The sequence below is a fragment of the Ricinus communis genome, chromosome 6 (assembly GCF_019578655.1).
Source record: "Ricinus communis isolate WT05 ecotype wild-type chromosome 6, ASM1957865v1, whole genome shotgun sequence".
Lineage (NCBI taxonomy): Eukaryota > Viridiplantae > Streptophyta > Magnoliopsida > Malpighiales > Euphorbiaceae > Ricinus > Ricinus communis.
In genome coordinates, this window is record NC_063261.1 from 6,122,252 (window position 1) to 6,143,758 (window position 21,507).

Genomic DNA, 21,507 nt, shown 5'->3' on the forward strand with positions numbered 1-21,507 from the left:
AGACCATTTTCACATATTGAAGGACGGATTTGAGGAGATTCAAGCTTGTTTTGAGTGATCGAGGAGACGGATTCTGAAGCATTCAATCTGATTTTGGCACTGTCCACTTTAATTTGAGAGAACGGTGTACATGTTCTATACATGTTTTTGTGCTTCGTTTATTCATGTTTATGCATGTATTGGGGTCATTTTTATGCTAGATTCACCATACTAGGTATCTATTTATTTTTTTCAGGTTATTTGGACTCTCAGCATCATTTTTGGAGAAAAACCGAAGGACTTCAAGGCCTAAACATGACTTCCGAGTGGATTTCAGGGCTTAAGTACGGCCCATGCTCAAGCGAGGGCAACATAATCATTTCTCCATCAGTACTGCATTTTTTAAGGCTAGTGCATGGCCTGGTGGATGACCTCTGCATCAAGTATAGGCCATGGCATGGCCCATGGCATGGCTCGTGCACACATTTCCTATTTATATGAGTTTAGGTTTCGAGAAAAGGGTTCGACATTCTAATTTCAAGACTCTTACGCTCGCGCGACCTTCTGTTTTCCAGACTTCTCGACTAACCTTGGGAGACCATTTTCACATATTGAAGGACAAATTTGAGGAGATTCAAGCTTGTTTTGAGAGATCGAGTAGACGGATTCTGAAGCATTCAATATGATTTTGGCGCTGTCCACTTTGATTCAAGAGAAGGGTGTACATGTTCCAAGTTTATTTCTATTTTTCTTCTCTTCTAGTTATGGTTTTTTATGTGTATGAGTAGATAGACCTGACGAACCCATTGGGGTTCGTATTATTGATGGATTGTTTTTTATTTGGTTTGATTATTAGATTACCAATTTGTTATCCTTCTCGCTTTTCAGTAATAAAAGTTTGTTTTATTTTACTTGAGACGTTGAGTTGAATGTTGCTTGGATTGTTTAATTGGTATTGAGAAATTTGTTAAACAATTGGAACTTAATTAAGCAAGAACTGGTTAATAACACTTAGAGATAAGGTTAATTGGCTAGCCAGATTAAGGATTAACAACTCTTAATAGACTTGAATCAAATCTTAATACTGTTATGAGATTAATTGTTAGGTAGAGATTCCAGCATTTAGTTTCTTGAGTTAGGAACTCGGTGAGGTCGAGAAAGGATCTGAGTTCATTCTAGGATTCAGGCACGGGTAATCAATTTGGTAATCAAGATAATCACCTTTAGTAATTTGGTTTGCTTTCTTCCTGTGTTTGCTTCATTATCTTTTCAGTTTGTTTGGCATTTTACTTTTGCATTTCATCATCTCTAATTTACAGTTTAGTTGACCTTTCACCATTTGCTTAAGGTTAGATAACACTTAGTACAGTAGTAGCTTTAGGTTCACCCGTTCCCTAGGGGATACGACCTTGATACTCGCCATTAATGCTAGACTATATTGATAGGCTCACTCCCTTAGGTGTAGTTGCATCAGTAGCCCATCAAGTTTTTAGTGCCGTTGTCGGGGAACTTTGCAACGGTGAACTAAAGTGAATTGTTCCTGTGTTAATTTAACCATTATTCTTTCATTCTTTGTTTTCTGTATATTTTATTCTTTTTATTTTTATTTCATTTATTCATTATTCTTTCCTTATTGGTTGTGATTTCTATTTCAGGTAGTTTATGACCACGAGCTCTAGCTCTAATCTTGTAGAGCTCTTGTCGAATCTAGAGCGATCCCTTAGACTTTTGAGGAAGCGTATGCTATTGGTAGAGGAGGAGATTGAGGTTGAGATACCTGTTGATAGACCAATAGGGATGGAGAATCACAACGAAAATGCTGCGGCAGATGCCAACAGAATGATATACAAGTTTGCTAGATGATCATTGGTTGGGACACATACGAGTATACTCAAACCGCTGGTGGCAGCTAACAACTTCAAAATCAAGCCGAACGTGATTCAGATGGTTCAAAATAGTGTTTAGTTTGGAGGGTTGCCGAGCGAGGATCCTAATGCTCATATTGCTAACTTCTTGGAGATATATGATACCTTCAAGATAAACGAAACTACTGATGATGCCATTCGGCCGAGGTTGTTTCTATTTTCTTTGAGGGATAAAGTAAAGAGATGGTTGCAGTCCCTTCCACCGAACACTATCACTACTTGAAATTCTTTGGCTAAGAAATTTCTTTACAAGTACTTTCCTCCAGCTAAGACTGCTAAATTGAGGAATGACATTTCTTCTTTTATGCAAATGGACTACGAGAGCATGTATAATGCTTGGGAGAGGTACAAGGACTTGTTAAGATGCTGTCCACACCATGGTCTACTAGTTTAGATGCAGGCTCAAGCATTTTACAGTGGTTTGAACCTTGCTACTAGACAGATGGTTAATGCAGCAGCAGGAGGGGCGCTGAACAGTAAGACGCCCGAGCAGGCTCAGAACTTGATCGAGGAGATGGCCATGAACAATTATCAGTGGTAGTCTTCTAGGAGCCGACTAGTGAGGCAGGGAGTGGTCAATCAGTTACATTCTATAGCAGCCTTGGCAGCTCAGGTGGAGCTATTGGCTAAGAAGATCGACCAGCTCCAGATGCCAGCCCATGCAACTCAGAACAGCTATGAGTTTTGCGGTGGCCCGCATTTCAGTGCAAACCGTAATGCGGGAGGTTTGTTTGCTAGTACTTATGTTCCTTCTTCCTCTTCTGTTTTATCCACTAACCTTGAGCAGGTAGATTATATGGGCAATGGCCCGATGTAGTAAGGGAACCCATACAGCAACACTTACTACCGAGGGTGGCGTAATCATCCAAACTTCAGTTCCACAAATAACAACACCCAGGGTCCACCAGGCTTTCAGAGACTGCATCAGTAGCCACTACAGCAGCAGCAGCAGACTAGACCATCACAACTTCCTCCACTAGCCGAGAAGAAATCTAACTTAGAGGAGCTGATGATGAAGTTTGTCACGTCTACTGAGACGAGGTTCTAGTAGACTGACAGTGCTCTTAGAAATCAGCAGGCATCCATTCAGAACTTGGAGAGTCAGATTGGACAGATTTTTAACACGTTGTCTGAGAGGCAACAAGGAGCGCTCCCTAGCATTACAGAGTCAAACCCGAGGGAGCATTACAAGGCTATCACCTTACGATCAGGTAAGCAGTTATCTAGTTCTTAACCATTAGCTGATGATGATGATGTTTCTATGCAGGATGAGCCAAGTAGGAAGGAGCCAGAGCCTGAGGTGATAGAAGCAGAGAAAGTGGATGACAGGCAGAAGAGCCCTGTGAAAGAGTACCAACCACCAGTCCCCTACCCTACTCGACTTAAGCAGGAGAAGGTTGATAAGCAGTTTGGTAAGTTCCTTGACTTGTTTAAACAATGCGTATTAGCCTACCTTTTATTGAAGCTATTTCGCAGATGTCGAAGTATGCCAAGTTCTTCAAGAAAATTTTGAGCAACAAAAGGAAGCTGGAGGATTTGGGAGTAGTAACTTTGAATAAAGAGTGTTAAGCTATTCTTCAGAATAAGCTGCCACTCAAAAGGAGAGATCTAAGGAGTTTTACTATTCCCTGCATTATTGGTGATTTGCCTATTAGTGGTGCATTGGCTGATTTAGGAGCTAGTATTAATTTGATACCCGCTAGTTTGTTTGATAAGTTAGGTTTGAGTGAACCTAAGCCCACTAAGATGAGCATTCAGTTAGCTGATAGGACTGTTAAGATGCCTAGGGGTATTATTGAGGATGTGCTTGTTAAGGTAGACAGGTTTATTTTTCCTATTGATTTTATAGTTATGGACATGGAAGGTGAGAGTACTGTGTGCCTTTGATCCTAGGTAGACCTTTTCTTGCAACATCTAGGGCTGTTATAGATGTTTGTGATAGAAAGCTTCAGCTTAGGGTAGATGATGAGACTATTACCTTCGACTTAGCTACTACTATGAGACATTCTTTAGACTATGATGATGTTGTGTTCTCTGTGGATATTCTGGATGATGTGGTTGAATCATATTTGCAGGAAATATTGCTTGATGATCCTTTGTAGCATTACAAGGAGATGAGGAGGAGCTTTCCAATGAGCAAGTGTTGGAGCAGCTCGCTAGTTTATTGGCTACTGAGCCTAGCTGTTCTACTGACCCATTTCTTTCTCTTGACAGGTCAGGAGTGCAAAAGGTAAAGTCTTCTTTCGAGGACCCCCCGGTCTTATAATTGAAGGAATTACCTAAGCACTTGAGCTATGGATTTTTGGATGAGGTAGAAAAGTTGCTTGTGATTGTTGCAGCAGATTTGATTTCTGAGGAGTGAAATATGACTTTAGACTCCCTCAAGATGTATAAGAAGGCCTTTGCCTTCAAGATTGCTGACATTTCCAGGATCAACCCTAGTATCTATTCTCACAAGATTTTGATGGAGGATAGCTATAGACCAGTAGTTCAGCCACAGAGGCGGCTTAACCCAAATATGAAGGAAGTAGTGAAAAAGGAGGTAATTAAGCTCCTTGATGCAGGTTTGATTTATCCTATTTCTGACAGTTCTTGGGTGAGCCCTGTGCAGGTTGTGCCGAAGAAAGGAGGCATGACAGTAGTTCACAATGAGAAGGATGAGCTGATACCCACACGGATGGCAACAGGCTTTCGGTTTGCATTGATTATAGGAGGCTTAATGATGCAACTTGGAAGGATCACTTCCCTCTTCCTTTCATTGATCAGATGTTAGAGAGATTGGGAGGACAAATGTTTTACTATTTTCTTGATGGCTTTTCAAGTTATTTCCATATTCTAATTGCACCTGAAGACCAAGAGAAGATGACTTTCACCTGCCCCTACAATTTGGAACTTGATTAAGCAAGAACTGGTTAATAACACTTAGAGATAAGGTTAATTGGCTAGCCGGATTTAGGATTAACAACTCTTAACAGACTTGAATCAAATCTTAATGCTATTTTGAGATTAATTGTTAGACAGAGATTCCAACATTTAGTTTCTAGAGTTAGGAACACGGTGAGCTCGAGAGAGGATCCGAGTTTATTCTAGGATTCAGGCACGGGTAATCAGTTTGGTAATCAAGATAATCACCTTTAGTAATTCTATCGCTAATAGGTCCTCTTTGGGTTTGCTTTCTTCTTGTGTTTGCTTCATTATCTTTTCAGTTTGTTTGGCATTTTACTTTCGCATTTCATCATTTCTAGTTTATAGTTTAGTTAACCTTTCACCATTTTCTTAAGGTTAGATAACACTTAGTACAGTAGTAGCTTTAGGTTCACCCGTTCCCTAGGGAATACGACCTTGATACTCGCTATTGTCTTGTTTGTTTTAACTCTATGTTGAGACCTTATGGCATGCATATTGAGCCTACTATTCTTATTGACATGAAGCTCAGACCCAAAATTCTAGGGAAGAAAGACCTACCATGAACCGTGTGCGGCAATAATAAGGTTGGAATGATGAACTATATATTATTGTGTGTGCTAACCCTTTTCCTTTTTTCTGTCTTTGTGCATTGCACGTGCATCATGCATCTCACGCATCGCACGCGTCATACTAATCCTTGTTTCTTTAGCCATATAGATTCTCATGTGGGTTAGAAGAGGCAAGATAATGGGAGATTAGAAAGAGTGCCTATTTCTCTGAGAATATGGGTTATGTTAGAGCATCTTGAAAGATCAAGACACCAAGCTATTGAAGCTACATCTGAAATGTCCAATAAGAGAGCTAACGATCAAGATATTGAGATTCTCAAGAACGTCGACTCATTGACGATTTGAGGGGTCTGATTTGGGAAGAGCTAACCATGCCCCACCTACTGTTGCCATTGCACCAGCTAATCCTTCCGATGCTATTTACCTAGCTATAGTTGCCCCTAAACTTACTGCTGACACTACTAATGCCAATGCTGAAGACTCAACTAGAAGGGGAGTGCCCCAAAATTTTTGGGACTTTAATGAGTTTATGCTAGACCCGGCTAAGAGGGAGACCGCTCTTGCCATTGGTAAAGCTATAAGTGGCCTGAGCGCTAGGCTTGTCAAAATGTAAGGCATGCTAGAAATTAAAGGTTTGGACCCTATCTTTGATTTTGAAGAGCTAGTTTTGATAGTGAAGACAAGCTGCTTACGAAGTTCAAAATGCCCGAGATGAACAAGTTGAAAAAGACTGGTGATTCGAAAGTACATCTGAAGTAGTATGTAACAATCATGGGAACTACTCAGTTGAGTAGGACCCAAATTGTCAAGCTATTTGTGCTATCTCTTAAAGGACCCGCTCTAAACTGGTACCACAGTCTAGAAAAATTTGCCCAAGCTGAATATCGTGATTTATTTAATTCTTTTATCAAATAGTACTATTATAATACTCATTTAAAAGTGTCGATAAAGGATCTTGAGTCCACCAAGCAAAAGCCAAATGACTCCTTCTCTTATTCCTTGACTAGATGGAGGAATAACGCTGGATTAATGAAGGAGGCTCATGGGTATATATAGGTCTTAAATCAATTTCTGATCTGGACCTCCAATTGCAAAGCTGATCGGCTGTGCATAGAGCCGAATCGGTTGTGTAGCCTCCCGATGCAATTTTCAGCCAATTTTAATGATTTTTTGGGTGCTTTTTCGATTTTCATTTCATATAAGCTTATACAAATGCAATAATGAAGGGAAATAAGCAAAATGAATGCAATTTAAAGGCCAAATGTAGGATTTTATATATCCTCGAAAAGTCAAGAATTCTTCAAAAGTTCCAAAAGGGTCAAAAGTACAAGCAGTAACATAAAGGAAAGTATAAGAAATAATAAAGAAAGATCGAAAGCTAAGGTTCTCTAAATCCCCCATCCCATCATCTGTGTTGGTGTCCATCCTCTAGGTCCGCAAGGTCGATAATTGAAGTGTCAAAGTATTGATCTAATATTGTTGAGCGTTAATCTGACGCTACCGATCATCCACTTGCCCCTGCAAGCCCTCACAGTCCCTTTGATGAATATTCGGAAGGAGATTAGTTAGTGCATTTCATACATGCATATATATTACTGTTAGAACTCCTTTTTCGGATCTAGATATCTAGTAAAAAATGGAAAACTCTATGATAAAAATTATTGCCTTCTCGGGTCTCAGTAGATGAAGGACAGGCGAATCTAATGCTAGGGTGGAGGTTAATCTAGCTGGAATTACCTTTTTGAAATTAATTTGGACCTAATTGTCAGGAAAAATAAGTTTGAGGGTCAAAACAATAATTTTACAAATTCAGGGACCTAATCATAATTTTTAAAGCTCCCTTTATATAGAGCCAATCGGCTCTACATAGAGCCAAATGGGAATTTTGCACTCTGACATCAATTTTTGTACGATTTCACGTTCGGATACAGATTCTAGAAGGTTTTCTTGACGATAATCATCATTTTTATCAATAATTATTTAGATTTTAAAAATAAAATGAGATATTCATTGAATTCCTAAAAATCTAATGTTTCCTTTAGAGTTTCCCTTAAAACCTTATCTCTATAAATAGAAAGAGGTGTTTAGGGTTTTAGAGAGAGGATCGAGAACTGAAAATTGGCAATAAGTGAGATCGACACTTAAGAGACACTGAGAAAGAAAATACAAAGAGAAAATCCATAGAGAAAAGAAAGAAACATGTTGTCAATCCTGTTTGACATTAGAGGATCCAAGCCACTAAGAAAGGACAATTTTAGAAAAAAAAAACTACTAGAGAAAGAACTTATTTTTGGAAACTATTTCTAATCGACAAAAGGTTTCTCTAAGCCAGATCCAGCGCTGGATTCCAGCTGATCTTCGATTCAACTGCATTCTCATCACCTGAGACCTACAGATCCAACATCCGCGGTGACAACCTGAAGGTTTCTTCAATCATACATTCACCATCATCATAAAATCAATTATTTTATTCCTTTTATTTTCTTTTGATCATTTTTTTAGAAACATGATTAGGATCTTCATTTATGATAAGTATGATTAAATTAGCATTTTTTAATGAATATGTATGATTATTGGGTTGGATTCTAATAATAAGAACTTAGGATTTGAAATCTAATATTTTGCCAATTAGGGTTTTAGATCTAATTAAAAACATGTTATCAGATTAATATTTAGATTCATTTTTCCATTATGAATAGGTAATTAAGCCTGTTAAATATGATTTTCTTAATTGATTATGCCATATGTTAATTTACTGCACTTAGTGTTTTTGTCAATTTAGGGTTTGATTGTTCAATTGACTTCTGTCACTTTTATTTTTATATTTTTATCTTATTTTTATTTTATTCTAATTGATTTTAATGTCTATGCATGTAAAATTCGGCTTTGGAAATGTGAAATTGTATTGACGAACAATGAAAATCAGCCTGGAAACCCTAGAGCCGATCGGTTGTTTAAGCCAGCCTCCAATTTTTTCATTTTTTTGGTGATTTTTTTATGTATTTTGGCTACTGTATAATTTTTTGGTCTTTTCCTTTTTGCAACCGTAGTTGTAGGCGGGTTGTAATAATTAGGTTTTACTTTCTGCTTTATTTTTTTATTTTGTTTATTGTATGTTAATTAAATATGTGATTACATTATTGATTATTTAAAATGGTCCACATAGGCTTAGGGTTAAAAATCGATCCAACATGAATTTGGTAGTCTAATAGGATAATCAACTTTAACTGGCCTAAAACCCTAAAATCTAAGTAGACTAAGCGGGATTTGGCATGCTTGGACTTAATTAGAATTAGGATCATATTGAATGGGCCTCATCATAATAAATAGTTCTTTAGGTCTAAAGGCTAGAAAATCAAAAGCATAACATATAATTAGGCTAGACTAGGTGGGCTACATGCATAATTGATTAGTAGACTAGGCTAACCATTCTACTACAGGTTAGGCTTGAATAAAGTGGGCTAGAATTAGGTGTATTATGTGTATTATTTAGTATTCCTACGTATAAATTACTGCCTATGTATAAATTACTTGCATTTATAGGGACTAATTTCTTAAACAATAAAATTAAAGACTAATATATACAAATAAGGAAGTTGGCTTCCAGATCCATCTCTGGACTCTATGGCATAAGCTTCCTTATGAGATTTAAGAAATGCAACTCATTAATAAAAGTGTCCCAGTGATTACCTAGGTGGCAGCTCTTATCTGTGCGCTATTCTCAATGACTAGTTAGCGTGTTCTTGATTATGTTGAAAAGCATTATAGTGTCGTAGTCATTGAAGACACTTGGGTGTGCACCCAAAACCGCAGCCCACAATTACATTGCATAAATCATTTTTTTACCCGCCAATCCTCGCTAAGGATAAAGAACTGCCTCTTTGCAGCACTGACCAATCGTTAAACGTGCTCAAACTGGTCTCTCTGAACCTGTACAATTATTTACATAATATGTCACTGACTTTTCAGGAAGAGGAGACGTGCAAACATAAAAGAGGAAATAACTTACATGTGTACATTGCTCGAGCTGAATTTCATATGGAGGCAATGCTCCATCACACTGTGAGCGCTCCAGTATAAGACTATCGAATCTAGAGGGAATGAGACACTCCATAAAACCACATCAGGCGTGACTTTAGAAGGTGCCTCGGAGGCAGCACTAGCAGAGGAGCCCATGATGTAGGAAGGTTCAAAACGTCGGGTAAATCGCCCCTCAATCGGGTCACGAGCAGCAGGAGCCTAGTAGAGGAATTGTAAATAAAATGGTTAGAAAAGCATAATACAAAAAATGAGGAATTCCAAGTCTAGGAAAAATACTTGAGCTCTAACATCATCGTTTAGAGGCACATATCCCAACAACTAAGGGATGAAAGAAGTGTAACTACCCACCGAGACTAGATGGTAAGATCCTCGAGCTCGTCGTATCCTGCTAAATATTCTACTAGCCCTCCCTAGCGAGGTCTATCATCTAGAACATAGAAAGAGGACGAGATAAGAGAACTCGGCACCTACTAGGGCCTTGCTCCCACCTATAAATCCTCTCTCCTAGGTACCATGCCCGACAGGTAGGTCTAATCAGCAGGATCCTCGTCTACTCAAGGTTAGCTGCACATAGCATGTAGGGGTCCCGCTGACAGCGCTCCCCCATCTAATCACCTCAAATCTATAAATCAGAAAGGTAACTATATAAATAAAGCATAATTATGACTAATAAATTTTATTTACATTGTCTCAAGTCAAGGTGTTGATCCACATGCGGTGCACGTGAACCTAGGCCCACTCTAATGGGACGCTCCTACTCGAGGCCCAGCAACTCAAGCGAAGGAAAGCCCGTGAGGTATAGATGGGTTGTGAGCCCCAAAAGGCCGATCTGCAAGGCCTAAATCTGCAAAAGAAGAATCAGCATTCCCAATACCAATAAAAGAAATTAGAAAAAATAAGTTAGAGTAGAACTTACATGTATGGCATGCTAAATACTGCAAATCCTCTTACTGTCCTAAACTGTAATATCCATTTGGTGATACAAGTATGCGAGAGCTGCAGATCCCTAGTTGTAGGAGGAGACCTGATCCAAATCTTGTAATGAGGCTAAATAGTGGAAGTTCAATGAATTCCCCGAGTCACTCAATAAAATTGTATCAAAAAGATACACCAAGAAGGCTTGAGCCATCTGATCTACCTCCCAAGCGTTTCGAGGAATAAGACACCGGTAGTGGAGGGGTATGCTCTGGTAAGCGATGCAGGATGTGTTCTTGAATCCTAGCAAGAAGCTTAGCAAATTAGTGATGAAGCGCTCCAAATCAAAGCTCTGAACGTGGATCGCATCATCAAAAGGCACAAGCATGTAGGAGAAATCAATGCCTGTGATAGCAGCAAAGGAAAGAGGGGAGAGTGTCAGCTCAGTGACTAAGGTGTGGAAGGTGTGAGTAGTATCCATCCACCTCTCGAGCAAGGCATAGACGGAGGTATGATCGGTCCTCCCGATGACTGACAGGAGTGTAGCTACAAACCAACGAAAGCCGGTACCTACAATCCTAGCCTGGACAGAGCTAGAGAGCTCACTAAACCGCTCACGAGCTCTAAAAAATTTTCAGTGAATCAGATTAATACAATATTAACTTGAAAAGCTAAATGCACAGGTTTTAAACATAATGTACGCATAAAGAGACCCTAAAGAGGTAATTATATGTCTGTTAGTCGAAATTTTTTGCCAAAGAAAGCCTTGAAAAGCCTTTTTCAGCCTATGCATGATCGGTTCAGACTGTGTAGAGCCGATAGGCTAAACGCACAACCGATTAGCTCTACAGGCTAGTGCATGCAATTTTTTGACACATTTTCATACATTTTTTCATATTTTGGATAAATAACATGTATATCTAGTATATAAGTCACATAAAACCAAGTTTAAAGCTAGAAATATACCTCTCCGATGGTCGAAAATGCCCGGTGGGTGTTCAGTTTTGCCAAAAGAAGGATTTCCTCTCCCTTCACAAGCCCAAGGTCATTTTGACAAGAAAATGGAGAGGACTCCCAATTCAGTGCGATTAGGGTGCGTCCAGCAAATCTTGAGGAAGAACTCGTCATTTCAAAATTGATTTTATAGAATTTGGTTAAGAAATAAAAGAGAACTCACAGAAAGAGTAAAAAAGAATTTGAGAAAGAAAAGTGAAGAAAAATAGATAAAGTGAATTAATGATGGATATAAGGATATATACATGTCTTGAAGAAGGCAAAACTGTCATTTAGGTTCTCGACCTATTAAAATTACATTCTACTCCAAAAAAAATCGATACAAGTCCTCAAAAGACATAGAAAGCCAGTTGGTGTCTTAAGATGAAAGTTTTCTAAAAATTATAAGTTTGATCCTGGCTCATCAAAATTATATTTTAGTCCCTAAGCGGGCCAAGTACCAGAATAGCTTCTAAAAGACATCAAACGAATCATATCCACTCCAAGGCAGGAAATCCTGACTAAAAGTACTTGAAAGTGGAAAAGTACCGAATTGACTCGAAGTGGTAAATTGTTTTCTGAAATGGAGAATATCCACAGTGAAGTCTCTACAATCATGGAATCAACGAGCGTGATTTCCAAATCAGTAGACGTAGTTTCAAAATCAATGGATGTGGTTCTTAAATAGTAGACGAAGTCCTTAACTTGAGCAAGCGAAGTCCTCAATCTGAGCAGATGAAGTCCTCAACCTAAGCAAGTGAAATCCTCGAAAATTTAAGCGAGTGTGGTCCGCACATTAAATCAGCAATCAAAGTTCGAGCTTTTCAGGCATGGCTATTAAGCTCATTAAGATATCCTTTTGTCGTATCCTTGATATTTATGATTTTTCTCAATTTATTTAAACGTATTGCATGCTTATAAATTTTGACAAACTAGGGGAAGCAATCAACATCCATTTTTTAAGTCTAGATATTGAGAGAATTATGAAAAATTCTATGATGAAAGTTACTGCCTTCTTAAGTCTTGAGAGATAAAGGATGGGCAAATCCAAGGTTAGGTTGAGGTAAATCCAATCAAAATTACCTTTTTAAAATTAATTTGGAGTCAATTGCCAAGAAAAATAAAGTTTGAGGGTCAAGTGATGAACTTCACAAAGTTCAAGGACTAAAATGCCAAATTTTTGTAAACTTATTTTATTTAGAGACAATCGGCTCCGTGTAGAGTCGACCACCTCTACACAATGCCGATTTAGCTTCTCTTATTTTGATGTTATTTCTTTTGATACTCTTACATCCAGATACAGATTCTAGAAGGTATTTAACGATAATCGATGGAGTTTAATGATATTTAAATTTTAAATATTTGATTTTTTGAATATTGGATATTTTTCAATTATTTAAAAAGAATTTTAAATAAAGTTGAAGTTTATCTGTTCCTCTAAAGTTTTCTTAAAAAACCTACCTTGATAAATAGAAAGTGATGCTTAGGGTTAAGGGCTAACAAGAGCTAACGACAACAAAAGGCAACAACATCGATTAGAATATTTTGGATACAAAACTCGTGTTTATTATTGAGTAGAAGGTTTATGAAAACTAAGAAAGAAGGTCATTGATGTGTGCTTCTCGTGTTAGCTACAATCTAAGGCAGTGTACCTATCGATGCAGTCTAGCACTAATGGCGAGTATCAAGGTCGTATTCCTCGGGAAAGTGAAAGCCCAGAGTTACTCCTTTGTTCTTTGTTATATTAACCTAAAATTAGCGATAAATAGTTTCTAAACTAACTAATAGCTACAAGCTAAATCCTAAGGGAGATGCAAGAGTAATTGATAAACGAAATAATTAAGACAAGAAGACAAACCTAAAGGGAATCTAAACTAGTTGGCAATCTACCCGTGGATGAATTCTTAACCGAATTCGGTTCTCTCTTGAGATAACTGAATTCCTAAACCTAATAACCTAAAGTTGGAATCTCTTCCTAACGATTGATTCTTAAATTAGCATTAAGCTTTAATCCGCCTCTATTAAGCTTTGTTAATTCTTAATCCGGCTAGTTAATTATCCTTATCTCTAAGCAATTATTAACCAATTCTTGCTATTCAAAATTCTAATTACCAAATGGACTTCTCAATCACACAAAGCAATCTAACCACACAATTTACAACGTCTCATGAATAATGCATTATCTTATTAATACTGAAAGCAAGAAGAATACAAAACTAATCCAAACAATCCAACAATATAATACTAAGCCAACATAGTAAAGAAATCCCAATGGATTTAATCAATCTAGCTAATCATGTTCATTATCAAAATACACAAGAATTCAATTACAACAATGAGTAAAGGTAAAGAAAACCTGATTACACCCTTGGATGAGAGTAAACAGCCCCAATTTCTCTTGCTCAATCTTGAATCGATTCTTGTTCCTCTTACTCGATTTGAAAACCAATCAACGAACCTTGCCCAATCTTCAATCTTTAAAGGGAATTCGATTGAAACCTTGATCAAAGTCTCCTTTTTTCTTGGTTTCAGCTCAGAAAATCCTTAGAGAGAGAAATATTAGGGTTTGGGACGTTCTAACCCTAGCCTCTTTTCTTTCTTTCCTCTCTTCCTTCTTTTAACTAATTCCCCCTGTCGCCGCCAACACGGCCGTGTTAGTGCCGTGTTGGGAACACGGTTTGGTGTTCCTAGCCGTGTTACTCTCTGTGGCTGTGCTCCCTAAGAACTTATTTTTCTTTTATGTTTGATGACACCCAACACGGCCAGTGTTGAAACCAACACGGCCATGTTCAGCTTCCTCATGCTCGTACTTAGCTTGTTTCGGCAGCTTCGGCATCTAATTATGCTCAAATTCTTCCCTTTATCATCCTTTGACTTCTTTTTGACCTAATGCACACAAACAGACGCATAGGGTGAGTGTTGAGAATAATTCACATCCAAATGTCCATAAAATCAATCTTAAAAACCCCATTTAGATGTGTGTATTTTACGCACATCAGTCACTTATAAAGAACTCAGATTTGGAAACATTTTTAAAAATGATAGAACCTTTCTCAATACCTCATACAGCACTAGATTCTCAACCAATCTTTGACTCAACTGATTCATCCTCTTCTAGACTCGTAGAACAATCAACTACGGTAAAAACATGAGGATTCCCCAACATTCATCCATCATCATCAACATCACTCTCCTAATAAATTGATTTTCTTATTCTTTTTGTTTTTTCTTAGAAACATGATTAGGATTCTTTTTCTATTTTCATAATTAATGTGATTAGATTAGGATTTCTTATGAATTAGCATGTTACTGATTCATTGGATTTTGAAATTTAATATTAAGAACATTAGGATTTTAAAATAATGAAGATAGTTCCAAATCCTCTCTGTTTCCTTTAGAATCCTGTCTTTGATAGATTGAGAAATTGGCCTTTAAAGGTAGAAGGGGTAGGCCATGTTGAATATTGGCATGAAGAAGAATCTACCTGGCAATGAGGAATCTTTTGAAATCTATAAGATTCCTCATTGCCATGTTGAAGATTGAGATGAAGAGGAAAAAGAGGCACTGGTTCTCCCTACTCATGTTAGTTCCAGCAGTAGAGACAAAGGAAAGGAGCCTATGGTTCAAGAGCAAAAGGAGGAAGAAGAGGATGAAGAAGAAGATTGACCGCTTCCTTATTCTTTTTCTTTTTAATCATTTTAAACTCTTTTTCATGCATTAGTTCCTATTTGATCACATAACTCTTTTTTATTTTCTCTCTTTTATAATACAATTTTCATTTTCTTAATTATCCTTTTGTGTTATGTCTTTTATCTTTCATTTATTCTCTTGTTCTTTATCCTTTTGCTTTTACCAAATGAGGATAGAATGAAATTATTATTAAAATTTAATTGCTTATTTGGAAAATAAAATAAGGACAATAACTGAGGAGGAGAAATATATCCAAAATAATCATGATTCTATTCTTAACTTTTTCTTTACTATTTTGCTATCTTGCTATGCTACCTTGTTAAAAACTCAATGAAATAACCTATTATCTTTTGAATCTTGTTCATTACTTATCTAATCGCACTTATAAACATTCAATTTTACCTCTCTTATTAATTTGGTTGTCAAAATCAATAAAGGAGAGATTGTCCACTTAAGGGTCAATTGATCTTTATTTTGATCTTAACACCTAAATTAAGTGTTGTTAATTCTATATTTGAGTGTCTATATGATAGTGCATTAAAGGTTCAATCATTAGGCAAGAGCTCCTTAAGCTTGCAAGTAAGGATTGTAAGAGGTCCTTAAAAGTGTGAGGGCGCTTTTCATATGGTCAAAGTTGACCAGCCTTTTGGAAAGACCTTTTAGCAAACCTCCAAGGATGGAGAGACACCTATAAGTCAATGAGTCAGCCCCTCTAGAAGTGCGAGGATTGTTTAATTTGAGATAAAAGCTCTAAAGTAGTAGATGTTTATGCGACAAGAAGCGTGATGGCGCTTCTGAGTGCTCCCACGCTAAGCGCAAGAGTGATATCCTAGCATAGGGTAGTTTTTGCATTTAATGCAATGTCAATGACCATTGCAACTTTAGCCACCAAGTTAGAGTCACGTGTCTGGAGCAGTTGGAGCCTCAATGACTCTTTTAAGAAAGCGCGAAGGCACTTTTCATGTTTGCAAGCAACATTTTCTTATGTCATTCAATTTACATTAAATGAGTTTTGGGACCATTGTAACATATCTAAGTGATGTGCGTAAAATACACACATCTAAATGGGGTTTTTAAGATCGATTATATGGATATTTGGATGTAAATTGGTACCAACACTCACCCTATGTGTATGTTTGTGTGCATTAGGTCCAAAAGAAGTCAAAGAATGAAAAAGGGAAGAATTGGAGCATAATTGGACGCGTCAAAGTCAAAGCGAGCTAAGTACGAGCATGAGGAAGCCGAACATGGCCATGTTGGTTTCAACACCGGCCGTGTTCTCAACACTGATCCTGAAACACAGTCTGTGTTACCAACACGGGAACCAACACGGCCGTGTGGCATCAAAGAAGAAGTAGATCTTATGGAGCACGGCCACAGAGAGTAACATGGCCAGGAACACCAGCCCGTGTCCTTAACACGGCCATGGACACGGCCATGTTGGAGGCGACAGGGGGTATTAATTAAAAGAATGAAGAGAGGAAAAAAAGGAGGAGGCTAGGGTTAGAAGGTCCAAAACCCTAATTTTTCTTTCCCTAAGGGGTTTCTGAGTTGAAACTAAGAGAAAAGGAGACTTGGATCAAGGTTTCAATTGGATTCCCTTCAAAGATCGAAGATTGGGCGAGGTTCGTCAATTGATTTTCAATCCGAGTAAGAGGAACAAGAATCGATTCAATTGGAGCAAAAGGATTTGGGGCTGTTTACTCTCATCCAAGGGTGTAATCGGGTTTTCTCTACCTTTGCTTATTGTTGTAATTGAATTCTTGTGTATTTTGAGAATGAACATGATTAGCTAGATTGATTAAATCCATTGGGATTTCTTTACTATGTTGGCTTGATATTATATTGTTGGATTGTTTGAGTTGGTTTTGTATTCTTCTTGTTTTCAGTATTAATAAGATAATGCATTATTCATGAGACGTTGTGAATTGTGTGTTTAGATTGCTTTGTGTGATTGAGAAGTCCATTTGGCAATTGGAATTTTGAATAGCAAGAACTCGTTAATAATCGCTTAGAGATAAGGATAATTAACTAGCCGGATTAAGAATTAACAAAGCTTAATAGAGGCGGATTAAAGCTTAATGCTAATTTAAGAATCAATCGTTAGGAAGAGATTCCAACTTTAGGTTATTAGATTTAAGAATTCGGTTATCTCGAGAGAGAAACCGAACTCGGTTAAGAATTCGTCCACGGGTAGCATAATTAGACTCACCAATCCTTTATCTTTTGTTTGATTGCCAACTAGTTTAGATTTCCTTTGGGTTTGTCTTCTTGTCTTGATTATTTCATTTACCAATCACTCTTGCATCTCCCTTAGGACTTAGCTTGTAGCTATTAGTTAGTTTATAAATTATTTATCGCTAATTTTAGGTTAATATAACAAAGAACAAAGGAGTAACTCTGGGCTTTCACTTTCCCGAGGAATACGACCTTGATACTCGCCATTAGTGCTAGACTGCATCGATAGGTACACTGCCTTAGATTGTAGCTAACACGAGTAGCACCCATCACTAAGTGGTTAGTATCAACCGTGATGTATGTGAATTTATTATACCTCATACTCTTGTAAATTTATTTCTCAACTTTCTACACTTTATTTTCTTCTTTGTATATTGTATTAAGTTGACTCTCTTTATTTAACTAAACTCTAAAGGGTTTTTGTGTGAGCCTAGGTATTAAAAATAAAGTCACTATTAATACTAAAGGGTTAAGAGACTTAGTGAAGGATTAGTTCACTAAGGGAAGAAGTTTAGTGTCAACCTTGAAGAACATCAAGTTATTTGGTGAACTTGCAGAAACCCAAAGATTATAATCTTAAAGATTATAGTGGAATACTCAAGTGTGTTCTTGAGGAGTGAATATAGGGAGGATTGTTTTTGAACCACTATAAACCTTTGTGTCAAACTCTCTAGCCCAAACTCTCTTTCATATTCCTTTATCCTTTCTTAAAGTTCTTATGTTTTTCATACCTCAATTTATTTCTGCGATTTGAGGTCACCAATTTAACTGCCCTTCTTGATTCCAAGGAATAATAAGAGACATACAACTAGAATCTATCCCTTCAAATGAGCAACTAGTAGATATCCTAATAAAGCCTATTAGTGAAGAAAACCTTTGCAAAATTAGAAGATCTCTTAGTATGGGCACTCATTTTGGTTAACTTTTAATTTCTATTAAACATTTAATTATCTATGCATTACGTCATATTCATTTGGCTTGCTATAATTATTTAATTTTTAAGTATCATTATAATCCCCTAGTGTGATATTTAAAATCAAATTATTTTTATCATTCATGATATTGTGTAGTTTATTTTATTACTTTGAAAATCAATTTAGTTTTAAATGACTTCCTCTCATGTGAGTAAGAAATTATCCTTTTGAAATTCAAATCTCACAAGTACAAAAAGTAAAAGATTCTTGAGTTGAAATATGGAGAAAGAGGAAAGAGAAATTAACAAGAAAATGGCTTGACTTGAACAAAGGAAGGAGAAAATAGAAAAAGAAAGTGGATAAAGTGACACAATGTGACTAAAAAAGAAAATTGGAAAAGAAAATTAGAAAATGGGTGTATATATTTAGGAAATGACAGATATCAAAGAGAAGTTAAAAAATATATTAAATAAAAGATTTTATCCAATGAATATTGAAAGATAATCCATCAACGACCATATATTTCATGACATAGATAATATTTCATGACCGACTATGCAAAGCGCCAGCATAGTTTTGCCTTTAAGTAAGGGAGAAATGACAGCAACGGATGAAAGAAGAACACCAGTGTCAAAAAGCAAAGGGCGAGTGGTGTCTAACAAGCAGCAAACAGTGGCAGGTATGGACGAAGTAGGCACTGTCATTGCTAACAAGCGGCTGAGATGAGTCACTGGGATCGGTACCAGTGAGAGGCGGGAACGGAAGGCTGCTATTGATGGCGCAAATAAAGGATCAGAGAGCTTGCTAGAAAAAAAAGCTTGTCATAGGCGGCGATATTTTTAGTGTGCATCCAAGTGTCTTTAGCAACTATGACACTGTAAGGCTTTTCAACCTAATGGGGAACACTATAATTAGTCGCTGAGACTAGCGCTGAGTCGCCACATGGATAATCACCAAGACACTTTTACTAATGAGTTGTGTTTCTCATATTCCATAAGGAAGCTTAAGCAATAGAGTCCAGAGATGGATTCGGAAGCCAACTTCCTTATTTATGTATATTTGTCTTTAATTTTATTGTTTAACAAATTACTCTTTATAAATGCAAGCAATTCATACATAGGCATGTCAAAACATCATATAATACGCCTAAGTCTAGTCCATTTTTAATTAAATCAGCCCGCATTTGAGTTGTTGATCTAGTTTACTAACCGATTATGTGTAAGGCCCACTTAGTCTAGCCCAATTACATATTATGCTCTTTGGGTTCTAGCTTTTAGACCTAGTGGGCTACTTATTATGAGAAGGCACATTCATCGTGATCTCAACTCTAACTAAGTTCAAATTCTAACTAAACATGCCAAAGCTTGCTAATCTACTTGGATTTAGGGTTTCATGCCCAATTAAGATTCATTAGCCTATTAGACTACCAGATTCATGTTGGATCAGTTTTTAGCCCTAAGCCTATATGGTCCATTTTAATCAATGAGTCACATAATCATGTATTTAATTAATATACAATAAACAAAAAATAAACAAAATAAAGCAGAAAGAAAAATCCTAAATATTACAACCCGCCTACAACTATGATTGTAAAAAGCAAAGGACCAAAAACGATAGACTAAGTATACATCAAAATATGTCAAAAATACATAAAAATTAGAGTCTAGCTTGAATAACCGATCGGTTCTACATGAAGAGCCGATCGACTCTAGGGTACTTGGGTGAGTTTTCATGATTTTCCTTTAATCGCCAGCATAACCTCACATCCCCAGAGCCAATTTTTTCACATGCAAAGATATTAAAAGTTAATTAGAATGAGATAAAATAGCTTAAAAAACATCAAAATAAAAGTTACAGAAGCAAATCAAAACCTTAAATCACTAAAAAAAACTCTAAATCTTGTAAACTAACAAAAGGTAATAAAAAAAATCATGTTCAATTACTTAATCAGATCTAAATATTAACTCTACAACATATTTCTAATCAAATCTAGAACCCTAATTATCAAACATCAAATCTCAAAAAACCTTTGTTCTTATTATCATATTAAAAAAATCCTATTAACATGCATATTGATAAAAACCTAATCTAATCATATTTATCAAAGATCAAAATCCTAAACATGTTTCTAAGGACAAATGATATAAAAAACACAATAAGGAATGAAAGAACCAATTTTTATGATGAATGTGGATGTATGGTAGAAGGAACCCTTAGATTGTCACTGTGGATGTTAGATCTACGAGTCTCAGGCGATGGAGATGCAGTTGAATCAAAAACTAGGTAGGAATCCAGAGTTGGATCTAGCTTTATGAATACTTCTGTCAAATGAAAAACAGTTTCTAAAAAGGCTCGTTCTTAAGTGACTTGTTTCCTAAAATCCTTCTTTCTTAAGTGGCTACTACTCTCTAACAATAGCTAAGATTAACAGTGCTTTTCTTTCTTTTTCTTTTATATTTTCCCTCTATTCTTTCTTTCTTAATATTTTTTCTATATCGATTTAACTCACAACTGAATTTTATTCTTTTCTCCTCTTTTCTTTGAAGCCCTAAACACCTTTTTCTATTTATAGAAGTAGGGTTTCAAAGGAAACCTTAGAGAAAGCGATAGGTTTTTAGGAAATATCGATAAATATCCAATTTTCTTAATTAAAATTTAAATAATTATCAATAAAACGATGATTATCGTCAAGAAAACCTTCTAGAATCTTTATTTGGATGTAAAATCGTCCGACAAAATGATGTCAAAGTGTCAAAATCCAATCGGTTCTATGAAGAGCTGATTGGCTCTATGTAGAGGAATTTTAAAAATTGCAGTTTAGTCTCTAATTTTATAAAAATTATTGTTTTGACCCTCAAACTTAATTTCTCTAACAATTATATCCGAATTGATTTCAAAAGGTAATTCCATCGGATTCATTTGCCCCTCACTTCTCAAGACCTGAGAAGGCAGTAACTTTCATTATAGGGTTTTCTATTTTTCTCTCGATATCTAGATTCGGAAAAGGAGTACTGACAGGTGCCCCCAATTTGTCGAAATTTATGAGCATGAAAATGTGTTAAATAAATTGAGACAAATCATAGACATCAAGCATACAACAAAAGAATATGTGAGCTCTAGAAGCCACACCTATAAGCTCGATTGTTGATTCAATGTGAGGCCATGCCCACTTGGGTTGAGGACTTCACCTGCTTAGAATTCCGCTCCACTAGAGAATTGCCGATTTCACTCCACTATGGATTTAAGGACTTTGCCTGCTTAGATTTGAGGGTTTCGCCTGCTTGAGTTTGAGGACTTCGCTTGCTCGGGTTTGAAGACTTCGCTTGCTCGGGTTTG

General features: G+C 36.7%; 1 non-coding gene across 1 annotated transcript; it reads right to left on the reverse strand.

The window, feature by feature from the left end:
• Positions 1-2,181: 2,181 nt before the first annotated feature.
• Positions 2,182-2,288, reverse strand: LOC112535746. Its single transcript, XR_003079826.1, has one exon. It is a non-coding gene; the product is annotated as a small nucleolar RNA R71 (small nucleolar RNA).
• Between the last annotated feature and the right edge of the window lie 19,219 nt (positions 2,289-21,507).